Consider the following 14,297-nt stretch of genomic DNA (forward strand, 5'->3'; position numbering starts at 1 on the left):
GGTTGCACAGAGTCAGACACGACTGAACTAACTCACCAGCAGCAGCAGCAGCATGGCTGGAGATGATGGCTAATGTTCAGAAATGTGAAAACTATGAGATAAGATTCTGAAAGATTGAATATCAATGTGCCCAAACACTGCCCAGCATCACAAGAAAGTAGCATATCACATTATTTGCCTGGAAGAATATCAAAATTTGAAGAACAGTTTCTACTAAATGCATACTGCTTTTGCACCATTGTAGAGTCAAAAAATCATTAAGTGGAACCATTGTTAAGTCAGGGACCATCCGTAGAAACCAAACGTAATTGTAGTGGATAGCTCTTTCACCCATCTGTCTCTTCATCTTAATTTTCCTTTGGGAAACTATGTTCTTTCACTGTAGGCTATCTTAGTAGGACTGTTAAAATATCTGAAGCCATGGGGCATGCACATGATTCTAGTTAAAGGACTGCTAGTAATTTGATACATGAGCCCAATGACACAAGAATTTCATCCTAAAAATGGTATAGAATTTTTATGAGTGAAATAATGCATTTCTGAAACACAGTAATGAACAAAATCACTTTATTAAATTGGCTTTGATCTTCACCCTTTCAAACTTATGCCAACTAAAAAATAAACATTACACAAACATAGATTACTTTTTCCAACTTTAGTAAGTAAAAACTGCAATTTAAAAATAAACTGGTTAATTCTAAAAGAGAGATGTCATATCAGCCTCAACACAACTCTGGTCAATTCCGAGCCAGTCACGCAAAATGATCTTCTAAGGGAATCTGACCAGTGGGACAGTTAAGTTTGTGCTTTTGGCTATAAAGAATTAAACTTAAATTGCACTCACTCTTTCCTCTTTTAATAAAAGATAACTTTCTCTTAGAAATGGTAAAATCATTGTTATAGTAAGTCTAGCTCTTAAATGAAAATATGGGCCGAGTAACAGTTTACTTACTAACCTAGCTAAGAAACCTTTGAAAATTAACCATGGATCAAAGTATTTATCTAAATTCAAGATGTTATCTTAGGATGAGCAGTAACACAGGTCCTTAACTTCCTTTAAAAAGAACACTTAAACTTTTATCACAATCAGTCAGCACTTTAAGAAACGGTTCTTCAATACAAAGTTTCTCTTCACAGATGCTATGTCCATTTTCTTCATAATATTTTCTTATTACCACTGTATCTTCAAAATCATCATTCCCTGATACCAATTTTCCACCTTCCCAGGCATAAATAATAGGGTTGTCAGGCACCACAACAGAAACGTCGGAGTCTGTTGGACTGAACCATGGAACTTCTGAGAAAATCCTGGGAAAAGAGACCAGACTTTCCTCCTGTCAAACAATGTTTTTTTAAAAAATAAGACAGCATTACTTTTGTTCTGAATTGAATAGGACAGAATCTCCATTTCTTGAATGCCTATATCAGAAGAATTAAAAAGTATTTCTGGAACAGCAAATCTCTCATTGGCCCGAATAATTTTTTCCCCAGATTCATATTTTCCACTTAACACCATCTCTTCTCTTGGCTTACAGAAGCCCTTTAAAATTGCAATAAAGTCAGGTAAAACATAGTCACTGTTAAGACATTTTCTTCTTTCAACTTGGCAATACCTATCTCTCTACAAAAATTCTGAGACAAAAAGTATATATCTTCTTTCCCTTGGTCAGTCCCGTGTTTCGTTCATAACATGTAACTGCCTGTAAGGTATGATCTCTTTTAGATGATTTAATATTTATCTTATTACTTATTTTTTCTTTTTACTTCTAAAATAAGGAAATACATGTCTAAAGGAATATCCATTCCTACGATGATACAGCGTACTTTGGAACAATTATCTTGGAAATAACTATGTGCACAGAGAGCCCCCCAAATCTACTTTTAATACTGCTAGAAACTTGCATTCTTCAAATAAGATTGCATTCAATGATTTTTGAAGTGAAGTTAAAATATGATTCTATGCTAATAATGTTAATAGCTAAAAGACAAAGAGACATTTTCATGACTATAACCGATTTTGGCTATGTAAGCTCTGATATCCAGCACTAAGATTGTCATTTTAGCAAAAACCTAGCCGCTGTTGCTTTCTTTTCTGATTTTTCCACTCACATTAGAAACAAAATTTTATTGCATACATTTTCAGCTTACCAAACAAATTAGCATTTATTGTATGATAATCTTCATCTGTGACCTTTTTACAGAACCCAAATGCTTTCTGACTAAGACCATAATCTTGATCTTGAGATGTAAAAGGTACATTTTATGCTCAGGTTTAACTGAAACAAGCATGAGATTAAATTAATTCTCTCTCTTTCTCTTTTTTTGAAGGTGTATGTGTATGTATGCATGATTATAGAAATAATAATGCAATTTGCTTTGTGGTTTAGCATTTTCAAAGGATTTTATTTGAGAGATAGTTTGCAAAAGTAAAGGTAAAAGAAAATTACAGTAACTGAGTCAAGCAAATCTACTTAAGCAGCTATGATACAAGTTAAAATTAAATGATTTGCTTATAAAAAATTGCAAGCAGTAAGGTAAAACTAGGTTATATTCCTGAGTTGGAAAGATCCCCTGAAGAAGGGAAAGGCTACCCACTCCAGTGTTCTGGCCTGGAGAATTCCATGGACTGTATTGTCCATGGGGTCACAAAGAATTAGACATGACTCCAAAATCACTGTAGATGGTGATTGCAGCCATGAAATTAAAAGATGCCTACTCCTTGGAAGGAAAGTTATGACCAACCTAGATAGCGTATTCAAAAGCAGAGACATTACTTTGCCAACAAAGGTCCGTCTAGTCAAGGCTATGGTTTTTCCAGTGGTCATGTATGGATGTGAGAGTTGGACTGTGAAGAAGGCTGAGCACTGAAGAATTGATGCTTTTGAACTGTGGTGTTGGAGAAGACTCTTGAGAATCCCTTGGACTGCAAGGAGATCCAATCAGTCCATCCTAAAAGAGATCAGTCCTGGGTGTTCATTGGAAAGAATGATGCTGAAGCTGAAACTCCAAAACTTTGGCCAGCTCATGTGAAGAGTTGACTCATTGGAAAAGACCCTGATGCTGGGAGAGATTGGGGGTAGGAGGAGAAGGGGATGACAGAGGATGAGATGGCTGGATGGCATCACCGACTCAATGGACATGAGTTTGGGTAAACTCTGGGAGTTGGTGATAGACAGGGAGGCCTGGCGTGCTGCGATTCATGGGATCTCAAAGGATTGGACACGACTGAGCGACTGAACTGAACTGAAAGGAACTGAGAAACTTTCAATTTCACTTTCTGTCCACCAAAGATCATAACTCATAAATTAATGATTGATTTAGATAGCATATTCAAAAGCAGAGACATTACTTTGCTGACTAAGGTCCGTCTAGTCAAGGCTATGGTTTTTGCAGTAGTCATGAATGGATGTGAGAGTTGGACTGTGAAGAAGGCTGAGCACTGAAGAATTGATGCTTTTTAACTGTGGTGTTGGAGAGACTCTTGAGAGTCCCTTGGACTGCAGGGAGATCCAATCAGTCCATTCTGAAGGAGATCAGCCCTGGGATTTCTTTGGAAGGAATGATGCTAAAGCTGAAACTCCAGTACTTTGGCCACCTCATGCGAAGTGTTGACTCATTGGAAAAGACTTTGATGCTGAGAGGGATTGGGGGCAGGAAGAGAAGGGGACGACCGAGGATGAGATGGCTGGATGGCATCACTGACTCTATGGATGCGAGTCTGAGTGAACTCCAGGAGTTGGTGATGGACAGGGAGGCCTGGCGTGTTGCAATTCATGGGGTCACAAAGAGTGGGACATGACAGAGCGACTGAACTGATCTGAACTGAAAGTCAGAAGGATGCTCTTTTGAAAAAATGAGGACTAAACATAGATTAGAATGATTATTAAAAGTATGATTACAAGTAAACATAGGTTACAAATGAATTTTTAGCACATTTTGTAGTTTGAAAAAGAAGAAATTTCTGTTTTGGACCATAGAGATTGACTTGCGTGATTGAAACACAAAATAGTTCAGAGATATGATGAAGTTAGCAAAAAATTATTTTTAAAAAAGAGAAGACAGAAAAGAAAACAAAGTTAGATTTGTATAATGCTGCTGCTGCTGCTGCTAAGTCATTTCAGTCGTGTCGGAGTCTGTGACCCCATAAGATGGCAGCCCACTAGGCTCCCCATCCCTGGGATGAATACTGAAGTGGGTTGCCATTTCCTTCTCCAATGCATAAAAGTGAAAAGTGAAAGTGAAATAGCTCAGTCATGTTCGACAGGTAACGACCCTATGGACTGCAGCCTACCAGGCTCCTCTGTCCATGGGATTTTCCAGGCAAGAGTACTGGAATGTGGTGCCATTGCCTTCTCCAGATTTGTATAACAGAAGCTACTATTTTTCTTAAAATATAAGATGTTTAAAGCTGAATAATTTTAAAATAAAATTTAAAATTGAACAGTTTTTAAAAATAAAATATCAGTGATATTCAGAGATATTAAGTAATCAACACATCTCCACTTCATCTCACATTGAATAAGCCTGGCTTCAAAGGCAATATTACATTGGAAATTAACCTTGCTATAGGAAAATAACTGGTCAAATCTGACATTTGGCATTTCAACAAGAAAGGAGGTGGGGGATAATTGCGTAAGCAGATTTCCTCTACTCTGTCCCATGCTGAATAAAAGGAACACTGGCCACTGTCATTTGTGGCTATATGGAATGCATATTTTAATTTTATCATGAATTTCCAATCTGTCATATAGTTCATTCTGGTGAGACTGGAGAATTTAGTGTAGAGGTGTGTGTGTGTGTGTGTGTGTGTGTGTGCGCGCGCATGCACGCATGAGTGTGTGCATATGTGTGTGTGTATGTTACCTGAAAGAGGTGGTGTGGGAGTAACTAATATGAGGGTTGGATGTAGCGATTTGATGTGTCAATAAATAAAATAGAAAAAAAAAAGTGAGAGTAAAGAGGATCTCTAGTTTGTGAGATAAGAGAAAAAGCAGAGCCTTCAAGGTCTCCTGTGAAATTAGAAACAGCCTTGCAGGATGAGAGAGGGAGGAACTTAATCTTATGGAAAGGCTGGTGAGGAAACAGTCCCTTCCCCCTGTTCCTCTTTTCGGTGCAGAGCCATTGCAACAGCTGAGGATCTCACGAACTTTAGAAAACAAAGGATTACTAGATCAGCCATTTTAATTGCACTGGTCAGTAAATTCAGTATAACAGTGTCTGATCTAACTTTTAACAACTGTCTTTCTTAATCAACAAATGTTTTAGGTGGAGTGGCTGGTCATGTCTGTTAAAATTGTTGAAATAAGCAGCAATTTTTCAGATATAGATAGCTTAAGATGGCAAATGAAAGAGTTGAGAGTCTTGTTAAAGAGATGAGACTCATCTCATTAGTTGTTGTTCAGTTGCTAAATTGTGTCCAATTCTTTGCAACCCCATGGACTGCAGTATGCCAGGCTTTCTTGTCTTTCACTATCCTGGAATTTTTTCAAACTCATGTCCATTGAGTGGGTGATGCTATTTCATAATATTCTTGCCTGGAGAATCCCAAGGATGGGGGAACCTGGTGGGCTGCCATCTATGGGGTCGCACAGAGTAGAACATGACTGAAGCAATGCAGCAGCAGCAGCAGCAGCAGCAGCAGCAGCAGCAGCAGCAGCAGCAGCAGCAGCAGCAGCTTCTATTACTAACTGTGTCGGGACTGGGGAGGTAGGTAGAAAGGAGACTGAATGACTCTTTGCAGAAAACTGAAATAAAATCTTTTGTCTTGTCAAAAAAAAAAAAAAGACTCTATCATGATTAGAGTTTGTTTTTATAGTCAGTGATATAAAGAAATGCCCAGGTTGTCAGTTAACCATGTTAGATCAGGTTGCATTTTCAGGAACATAGTTTGCCTGGCTGGAAAAGCAGAGTTACAGGATGAGCTATCTAAAATGAAAAGAAAAATTCAACTCACAATTATTTACAAATAAAGATCAAAGTGAAGAACTTTTTTTTCAAAGTTATGAGCAAGACCTTAATTGCAAAAGGGCCTCTGACTCTGTTTAGTGTTCTACTGTTGTCATTTCAAAAGTCTTAATACTTTCTGAAAAGGGGACTCCACATTTTCATTTTACACTGGGCTCCGCAAATTTTATAACCAGTTTTGAAGTTGTAAGATGTGTAAGAAAAAAGATCTTGATATTGAAATCATGCTTAATTTTTATTTTTTAAACATTTTTTATTGATATGTAGTTGATTTATAACTTTGTGTTAGTGCTGGGTGTACAGCAATGTCATTCAGTTATGCATATGTGTGTGTGTGTGTGTGTGTGTGTGTGTGTATTCTTTTTCTATTATAGGTTATTATAAGATATTTAGCATAGTTTCCTGTGCTCTACAAAAGGTCCTTGTTGATTATCTATTTTATATATAATAGTGTGTGTGTGATAATCCCAAAACTCCTACCTTTTTCCTTCATTTCCCTTTCAGTAACCATAAATTTATTTTCTATGTCTGAAACTATGCTTAATTTCAAATTATCATTTTTCAAAATGTTGGAATTGCTTCAAAAATACCACTCCTTCCCATACCTAACCATTTATTTCTACTTATAAAATTAAGGAATTCCTTGGGCTTATTTTTGAAATGGTATTCTGATGTGTTGAGGGGAAAATAAGACAAGAATTATGACTGTAAAATTTCATTAAAATATCCTCCTTATACATAGTAGCATTTCATTGCTTGACAGAATACCAGAGATAAAGTTGTATGACCTGGACTCTTCACATTCACTTTCCTTGTACCAAGCAGGGAAATTGGTTATTGCATTTTCCAGGAGATTGAATTGTTATAATTATATTGCATGTTATAATAATATTTGAACAGCTCCCAGTGTCTGGCAGGTGTTTATCTATTTTTTTTTTTCCCCCTCAAGGGTTTGTGAATGTTGTTCTACCCAAGAACACTTTGGTAGCAAATTGTGGGAATGTTTAGGAGTCTTTGGGAAGGGTGGTTCCTTGACCTACTGAACACAAAAAAAATTCAATTAAAATAACAAGTGGGATGATGTTCATTTTCATGACTAAGAAAGCCACTTTTATTATCATATAGATTTTGTTTTTATAAAATTTAGAGACTAACTATTGGCATTTTTCTCTGTGATTGAAGGTAAAAACTAGAAAGTGACATTTTTGTTAACTGGGGGGAGTTGAAATTAACTTCTTCTTTATTTGAAGATCCACACTTGCTTCTCATTCTCACATTAAAGAAAAAAAAATCCCCAAAACTATATTCTGTTGATTTCATTTCTGAAGCATCCTTTGATCTTTCTGTTCCTTATTCCAGCCACCATCATCTTGATCCAAACCAGATCCACATCTAAGCTAGACTACTGGTTAACACTGGTGTCATTTTCTTTCAATCTCTTCTCTCTAATGTATTCACAACACAGCTGACGAGATCTTCTTAAGCCACAGATCTGATCAGTTGGCTTCCCTACTAAAGTAAAACAACCAATGTGTTTTTTATTCTGCTTGTAACAAAATCCAACCACTGCAGTTCTGTATCTAACCCCTGTTTCATGCCTCTCATCTTTCATCATTAATATTTTCACATTCTATTTTCTTTGTTCACTGAAAATTATAGTTTCCCAAATGTACTATACATTGTTTCCTTATTTAAAAAATATAAAAGACTTTTTGTCAATTCTGCTTCCTTTTTTCACCTCACATCCACCCAAGTGTGGCTGACTGATACATTCTCATCATAAATCCATTCAACTAATATTAATAAGTTTTTCAACTTCTAGAACTTTAGAGGCACTCAGAAATGAGAAATAAAATCCTTTGTTGTATGAAACTTATGTTTTAGTGATTAAGATATTAATAAAATAGAAAAAAATATATAATGATGTCTGGTAGTGATTTGTTGTATGACACGTAGGACAATCAAAATAGGTGATATTTTCGACTGATAATGAAGATGGATTTTCTGAGATGTTTACATTTGAATCTGAATGTACAAAATATGCCAATTAAAATAACAAATACATGAGCATTCCTGGGATAGGGAACAAGAAAAGAGACAGAAACTGCAAGAGTTACTGTGTGATCAGAATGAAATAAAAACAGGTAAGAAGGGTTAAGGAATGTAACTCAGCATCAGACTTTGTAGAAACTGATAGGCCAAGGAAAATACTTTAATTTTAGTCAAATGTAATGGGGAACTGCTGATAGGATGAGATTGGGATCATCACATGACGTTTTTAGGTTTTGGAAACTGCCTCTGACTCCTCTGAAGAGAATATACTGTAAAGAAAAACTGATAGAAGGAAAGCCAACTAGAAATTAGGAGTTCATTGCAGGAGTCCAGGGCAGAGATTCGTGTGGCTGACACATGAGGAAGGTAATTAGATTTGCAACAGAATCCACTGATAGAGTTGAAATTTAAGAGAACCAGGCATTACGAGTGACCATAGGGTTTTTGACTGATAAATAGTAAATGATTGTAACACTTACTGAGAAAGAGATTAAAGAAAAAAGGAAAGATTTGTGGGTGGTGAGGGAAGTATTACATACTTCAGTTTAGAACACAGGAAGTTTAATATTTTGTTGCAGAGGCTGGCTACTTACTTATCAAGCCAATATTTTCTTCCTGGGAATAATATAGTAATACTCTACTAGCTTACTTGCATCTAGGTTGGTGCCTAAAGTGTGGGAAGAAGTCGCATAATCCACTGCTGAGCTATTTATTTTTGTCTCTGTGTTCCTCTGTCTCTCTTCTGAAGACCTGGAAGTAAAAAACCACATATTGAAGAGGAAAACTATGGAAGGGGTAAGGAAAGCTATTGTGGATGGGGGAGGGTCTTGAGTATGTGCTATAGTATATCAACCAGGGTTAATAACACTACCAAAAATACAGCAATATGAACAGGTAAAATTAGATATAAAGAATTGTTAGATTAAAACAGAGAATCAGAGAAACAAAAGTTTGGTTAGGAAGAATTCAGAGAATTGTAAAGCAAATATAGAAAGTAGTGCTTATCCCTAGGCTGAGATAAAACAAGAAAGGAAGCGCCTTCATCCTAGGACTAACACCCAGATTTATTGGAGATGCCATGACTTTGGCTCGTTGAATGTAAGAGAATAGAAATGGTCCTGCTTTGGCAGAATGTGATGAAAATCCACTATTTGGACCTTTCTAGGAATATGGCCTCTAGGGTGTCAGAAAAGGTTGCTCACAGTAATATAGCTCACTGAGGATATTTTGCTATTAAATCTTCCAACAGAGTTGTCAGGGAAATCTCCAAGCTTCCTGATGTTGCTCGCCAAATAATTGATGCTTTTGAATTGTGGTGTTGGAGAAGACTCTTGAGAGTCCCTTGGACTGAAAGGAGATCCAACCAGTGCATTCTAAAGGAGATCAGTCCTGGGTGTTCTTTGGAAGGAACGATGCTCAAGCTGAAACTCCAGTACTTTGGCCACCTCATGTGAAGAGTTGACTCATTGGAAAAGACTCTGATGCTGGGAGGGATTAGGGTGCGAGGAAAAGGGGACGACAGAGGATGAGATGGCTGGATGGCATCACTGACTCGATGGACGTGAGTTTGAGTGAACTCTGGGATTTGGTGATGGACAGGGAGGCCTGGCATGCTACAATTCATAGTGGGGTCACAGAGAGCTGGACATGACTGAGCGACTGAACGGAACTGAACTGATGACTGTTCAAATCAGTAAGCATATGCAGGAGAAGCCATCCACATTCTAGGTAAGCACAGGAAAAGCCATGGGCACTCCAAGAACCTATTTGGAACTCACTGGAGTCCCCAAATCATTTCCTTATAAAATGTCTCTCTGATGCCTTTTGAGAACAAAGTTTAGCATCATACCTACAAGCCAAGGAAATATAAAAGGCCAGTACAGTTTTCAAAGATCAAGATATTGGGGATCAATTTGGAACTGAGGGAAAATAAATTGATGACAGAATTGTCTTCTAGCTTACTGGGTTTCTGACAAGAATCTGGCTGTTAGTCCTGTCTTGTTCTCTGATTAAATTGTTCATTTTTCTTCCCTCTGATTGTCTTCAAAATACTCTCTTTGGGGTGAGGCTGGGGTGATATTTATTTTATCCTGCTTGGTGTTCTTTGAGCATTTGTGGTTCGGTGTCCATTGTTAAATGTGAAATATTCTCAGACATTATACCTTCAAATATTTTTGGTCTCTTTTCATTCTGAGAATATAATCACATATATACTAGGGTATCTGATATTGTCCAACAATTCTTAGATGCTCTTTTTTCTTTTTAAAATATTTTCCACTCTTTTTATCACTTTACATTTCAGTTAGGGTAATTTCTATTGATCTATAGAGGTCAGGAAGCAGCAGTTAGTACTGGACATGGAACAACAGGCAGGTTCCAACTAGGAAGAGGAGTACGTCAAGGCTATATATTTTTACCCTGCTTATTTAATTGATATGCAGAGTACATCATGAGAAACGCTGAGCTGGAAGAAGCACAAGCTGGAATCAAGATAGCCGGGATAAATATAAATAACCTCAGATATGCAGATGACACCACCCTTATGGCAGAAAGTGAAGAGGAACTAAGAAGTCTCTTGATGAAAGTGAAAGTGGAGAGTGAAAAAGTTGGCTTAAAGCTCAACATTCAGAAAACGAATATCATGGCATCTGGTCCCATCACTTGATGGGAAATAGATGGGGAAACAATGGAAATAATGTCAGACTTTATTTTTTGGGGCTCCAAAATCACTGCAGATGGTGACTGCAGCCATGAAATTAAAAGACGCTTACTCCTTGGAAGAAAAGTTATGACCAACCTAGACAGCAATTCAAAAGCAGAGACATTACTGTGCCGACTAAGGTCCATCTAGTCAAGGCTATGGTTTTCCCAGTGGTCATGTATGGATGTGAGAGTTGGACTGTGAAGAAGGCTGAGTGCCAAAGAATTGATGCTTTTGAACTGTGGTGTTGAAGAAGACTCTTGAGAGTCCCTTGGACTGCAAGGAGATCCAACCAGTCCATTCTGAAGGAGATCAGCCCTGGGATTTCTTTGGAAGGAATGATGCTAAAGCTGAAACTCCAGTTCTTTGGCCACCTCATGCGAAGCGTTGACTCATTGGAAAAGACTCTGATGCTGGGAAGGATTGGGGGCAGGAGGAGAAGGGGACGACAGAGGATGAGATGGCTGGATGGCATCACTGACTCAATGGACGTGAGTCTGAGTGAACTCCGGGAGTTGGTGATGGACAGGGAGGCCTGGCGTGCTGCGATTCATGGGGTCTCAAAGAGTCAGACATGACTGAGCGACTGAACTGAACTGATAGAGGTCAATAGATCTCTTATTGATCTATTGATCAAGTTCTTTGATTCTCTCTTCCATTGTGTCGAGTCTACTGATCCCATGAATAGCATTTTTCATCTCTGATAATGTGATTTTTTAATTGTAGCACTTCCATCTGTCTCTTTTCAATAGTTTCTATCTTTTCTACTGAAACTAACTCTTTGATTTCATGTTCTCCTGTATTTCCATGAAAATCTTTAACACAGTGGTCATAGTTACTTTAAATTTCTTGTCTGGCAATTCCAACATCTTGGCATACCTGAGTTCAGTTTTTATGATTGTTTTGCTTTTTCTGAGTATGTTTCTGAAAATGGGACCCTCTCCAGTATTCATGCCTGCAAAATCCTATGGACCAAGGAGCCTGGTGGGCTAGCCCATGGGGTCACAAAGAGTTGGACATGACTAAACAACTTCATTTCACTTATACCTTGTGTTAATATTATATTTTTGAAATTTAGACATTATATAAATCAGTAGAGGCTGATATAAAGGCGTTGTAAGCCTGGAAATAAGCATAAGTTCTGCTAGTCTTCTGATGGAGGCTTTGAGTTAGTTTAGATAGGAATTGAGCTGGGTTTAAAATTTGTCATTTTTGTTGTTGCTGTCGTTCACCTTTGCATGCTGTCATAGGCTTCAGTTAGTGTAAGTATTGGTTTGGAAGAATAAAGTATGCTCAGTTTTTAATTTTAAGTCTTCTTTTGGCTCTGTGCCTTGGAGTGGATCTCTTTGTTCATTCTTTTACCTCTCTTGCCTTTTTTCTTTTTGTTAGCAGTACTTATTGTCTTGAAGATTGTTAGCTTGGTGGTAGAGGCTCTGAGGGAGTGTATACCCTGTTATTCAGATTCAACCTCTGACAGAGAAGCATCATGTTCCTGAATCTTGGGGGTTGAGCCGTCTCAGTTCTCCTGCCCATCCCTCATCTGTAGCTATAGGACCAGCTTACAATCTTGTTCTTCTGTTTTTCCCCTCTTGTTCTTTTCTCCTTTCTCCCAGCTACAATGACTTTTCATCAAGACTTTATGATAGTAAGGCTTGTGGTCTTTTCCCTCTCCATATAAGGCTTTGTTCTATTATGGAGTTAGGGAAGAAGAGTCTAGACAAAATTTCCTGCCACTTCTGCATGACTGCCATTCCCAAATTACATCTGTACCACAATAGGTACCTTTTAAGATTGCTACAAACTTTCTATCTGGTGGCATTTGTGGATAAAGAGCCTGTTATTCCCCAAATTCTGTTGCTCTCATGTTTTCATGCTGTCTTGTTAACTCACCCTTGCCTTTAATCAAATTATCAACTCTTATAACTTGACTCTTTTCCAGTGTCTATTGCTTCTTCCCAGGATAAGAACAAGCTTGTGTCAATTCTGTTCCCACAGCTACCAACTCTAGATTTTGGGGACAGTTGTTTGCTCTCCAAATTTGAGTCTCTAATTGGTTCAAAAAAGTGCATGGATTTGAAGTTAGTTTGACTCTTTTCCCCTGTGTTATAGTGAATCTTCTTCTGTTTCTGCAACCTGGGCCAGAAGCCCAAAATCCACATGATAGGCTTTAAACTAAATACTAAATATATACATAAGATAGACAGAATGGATTTCTAAACATTAAGAAATTCAGCATGTAAGTAGTATGACAAATTATATAATTTTAAAACACACTGAGCAATGTAAGATAATGTTTATATATGTATTCATATATAAAGTGTAAAAACAGATGGAAGAGTCCACAGCAAATTTATGGTAGTGATTATCCCTAAGGAGAAGGTAATAAAAGAATTTTTAACTTTATTTTCAGTATTATATTTCTTTTATTTAAGAAAAATCACTTTAATGTCCAACTACCATATGAAACAAAGTATCCCTAAGGCCAAAAGCATCATCTATTCCTTATGATGTGCCACTATGAGCTTAATTAGTAGTTCAGCTATAGTAGCCATTCTGCAAACAGTCAACAGACAATTGTTTTTAATACTCTGTAGTGTTGAATGTATTCCAATTTTATCAGCGTAGACCGTACAATAATTTCATATTTCTATTTAATGCTCAAGCTTAACATTATCCCAATAAACTTTGTTTTTTGGTTTTTTTTTTTTTTTTGATTCTAGAAAGGGAGCACTTTTTTTTTTTTTCCTGAGAGCATACCATAAGTACAGTGAGTCTTCTACATATGAACATTCAAGTCACACATTTTCAAGGATGCAAAAATGCATTCACATGTCCAATCACATGAGTTAGTTAATTCACATATCTGACTTACATTGTCATATGCATGCAACTTCTATAAGGGTTTGTGCTTTTGTGTACTTTACTGTACAGTACTGTATACAGTACAGTCTCTTTATTTGAAACAGGATGTTCAGAAGCAAGCATAAAAGTAGTGGTCATGTAGCTCGTACTGCTAAGAAATATTGTTGTTTAGTCATGTCTGACTCTTTGCGACCCCATTGACTGTAGCATGCCAGGCTCCTCTGTCCTCCACTATTTCCTGGAGTTTGCTCAGTTTCAAGTCCATTGAGATGGTAATGCTATCTAACTGTCTCATCCTCTACTTCACCCTTCTACTTTTGCCTACAATTTTTCCCAGCATCAGGGTTTTTTTCCAGTGAGTTGGCTCTTTGCTTCAAGTGGCCAAAGTATTGGAGTTTCAGCTTCAGCATCAGTCCTTCTAATGATAATTCAGGGCTGATTTCCTTAGAACTGATTGGTCTGATCTCCTTGTAGTCCAAGGGAAGCAGTCTTACAGGACTAAATCTTTAACCTGTGGGATCTGATGCTGTCTCTGGGTAGATAGTGTCAGAATTGAGTTGACTTGTAGGACCATCTGATAGCATGTGGAGAACTACTGGTGTGGGGGAAACTGTCTTGCTCAACAGGGAAACTGGGTCCTAGAATCACCTTTCAAACAGGTACCAAGACAGAACAATAATGGGAAAAAATATATTAAAACAGTTTTTATATTTTATCT

The 14,297-nt window shown here is 37.4% G+C and overlaps 1 pseudogene; it reads right to left on the reverse strand.

Moving 5' to 3' along the window:
• Positions 1 to 1,046: 1,046 nt before the first annotated feature.
• The window catches only part of LOC101114074 (actin-related protein 6-like), a 92,118-nt pseudogene continuing 78,867 nt past the window's right edge, over positions 1,047 to 14,297 (reverse strand).

This window comes from Ovis aries, chromosome 23 (assembly GCF_016772045.2).
Source record: "Ovis aries strain OAR_USU_Benz2616 breed Rambouillet chromosome 23, ARS-UI_Ramb_v3.0, whole genome shotgun sequence".
In the NCBI taxonomy this organism is placed as follows: Eukaryota; Metazoa; Chordata; class Mammalia; order Artiodactyla; family Bovidae; genus Ovis; species Ovis aries.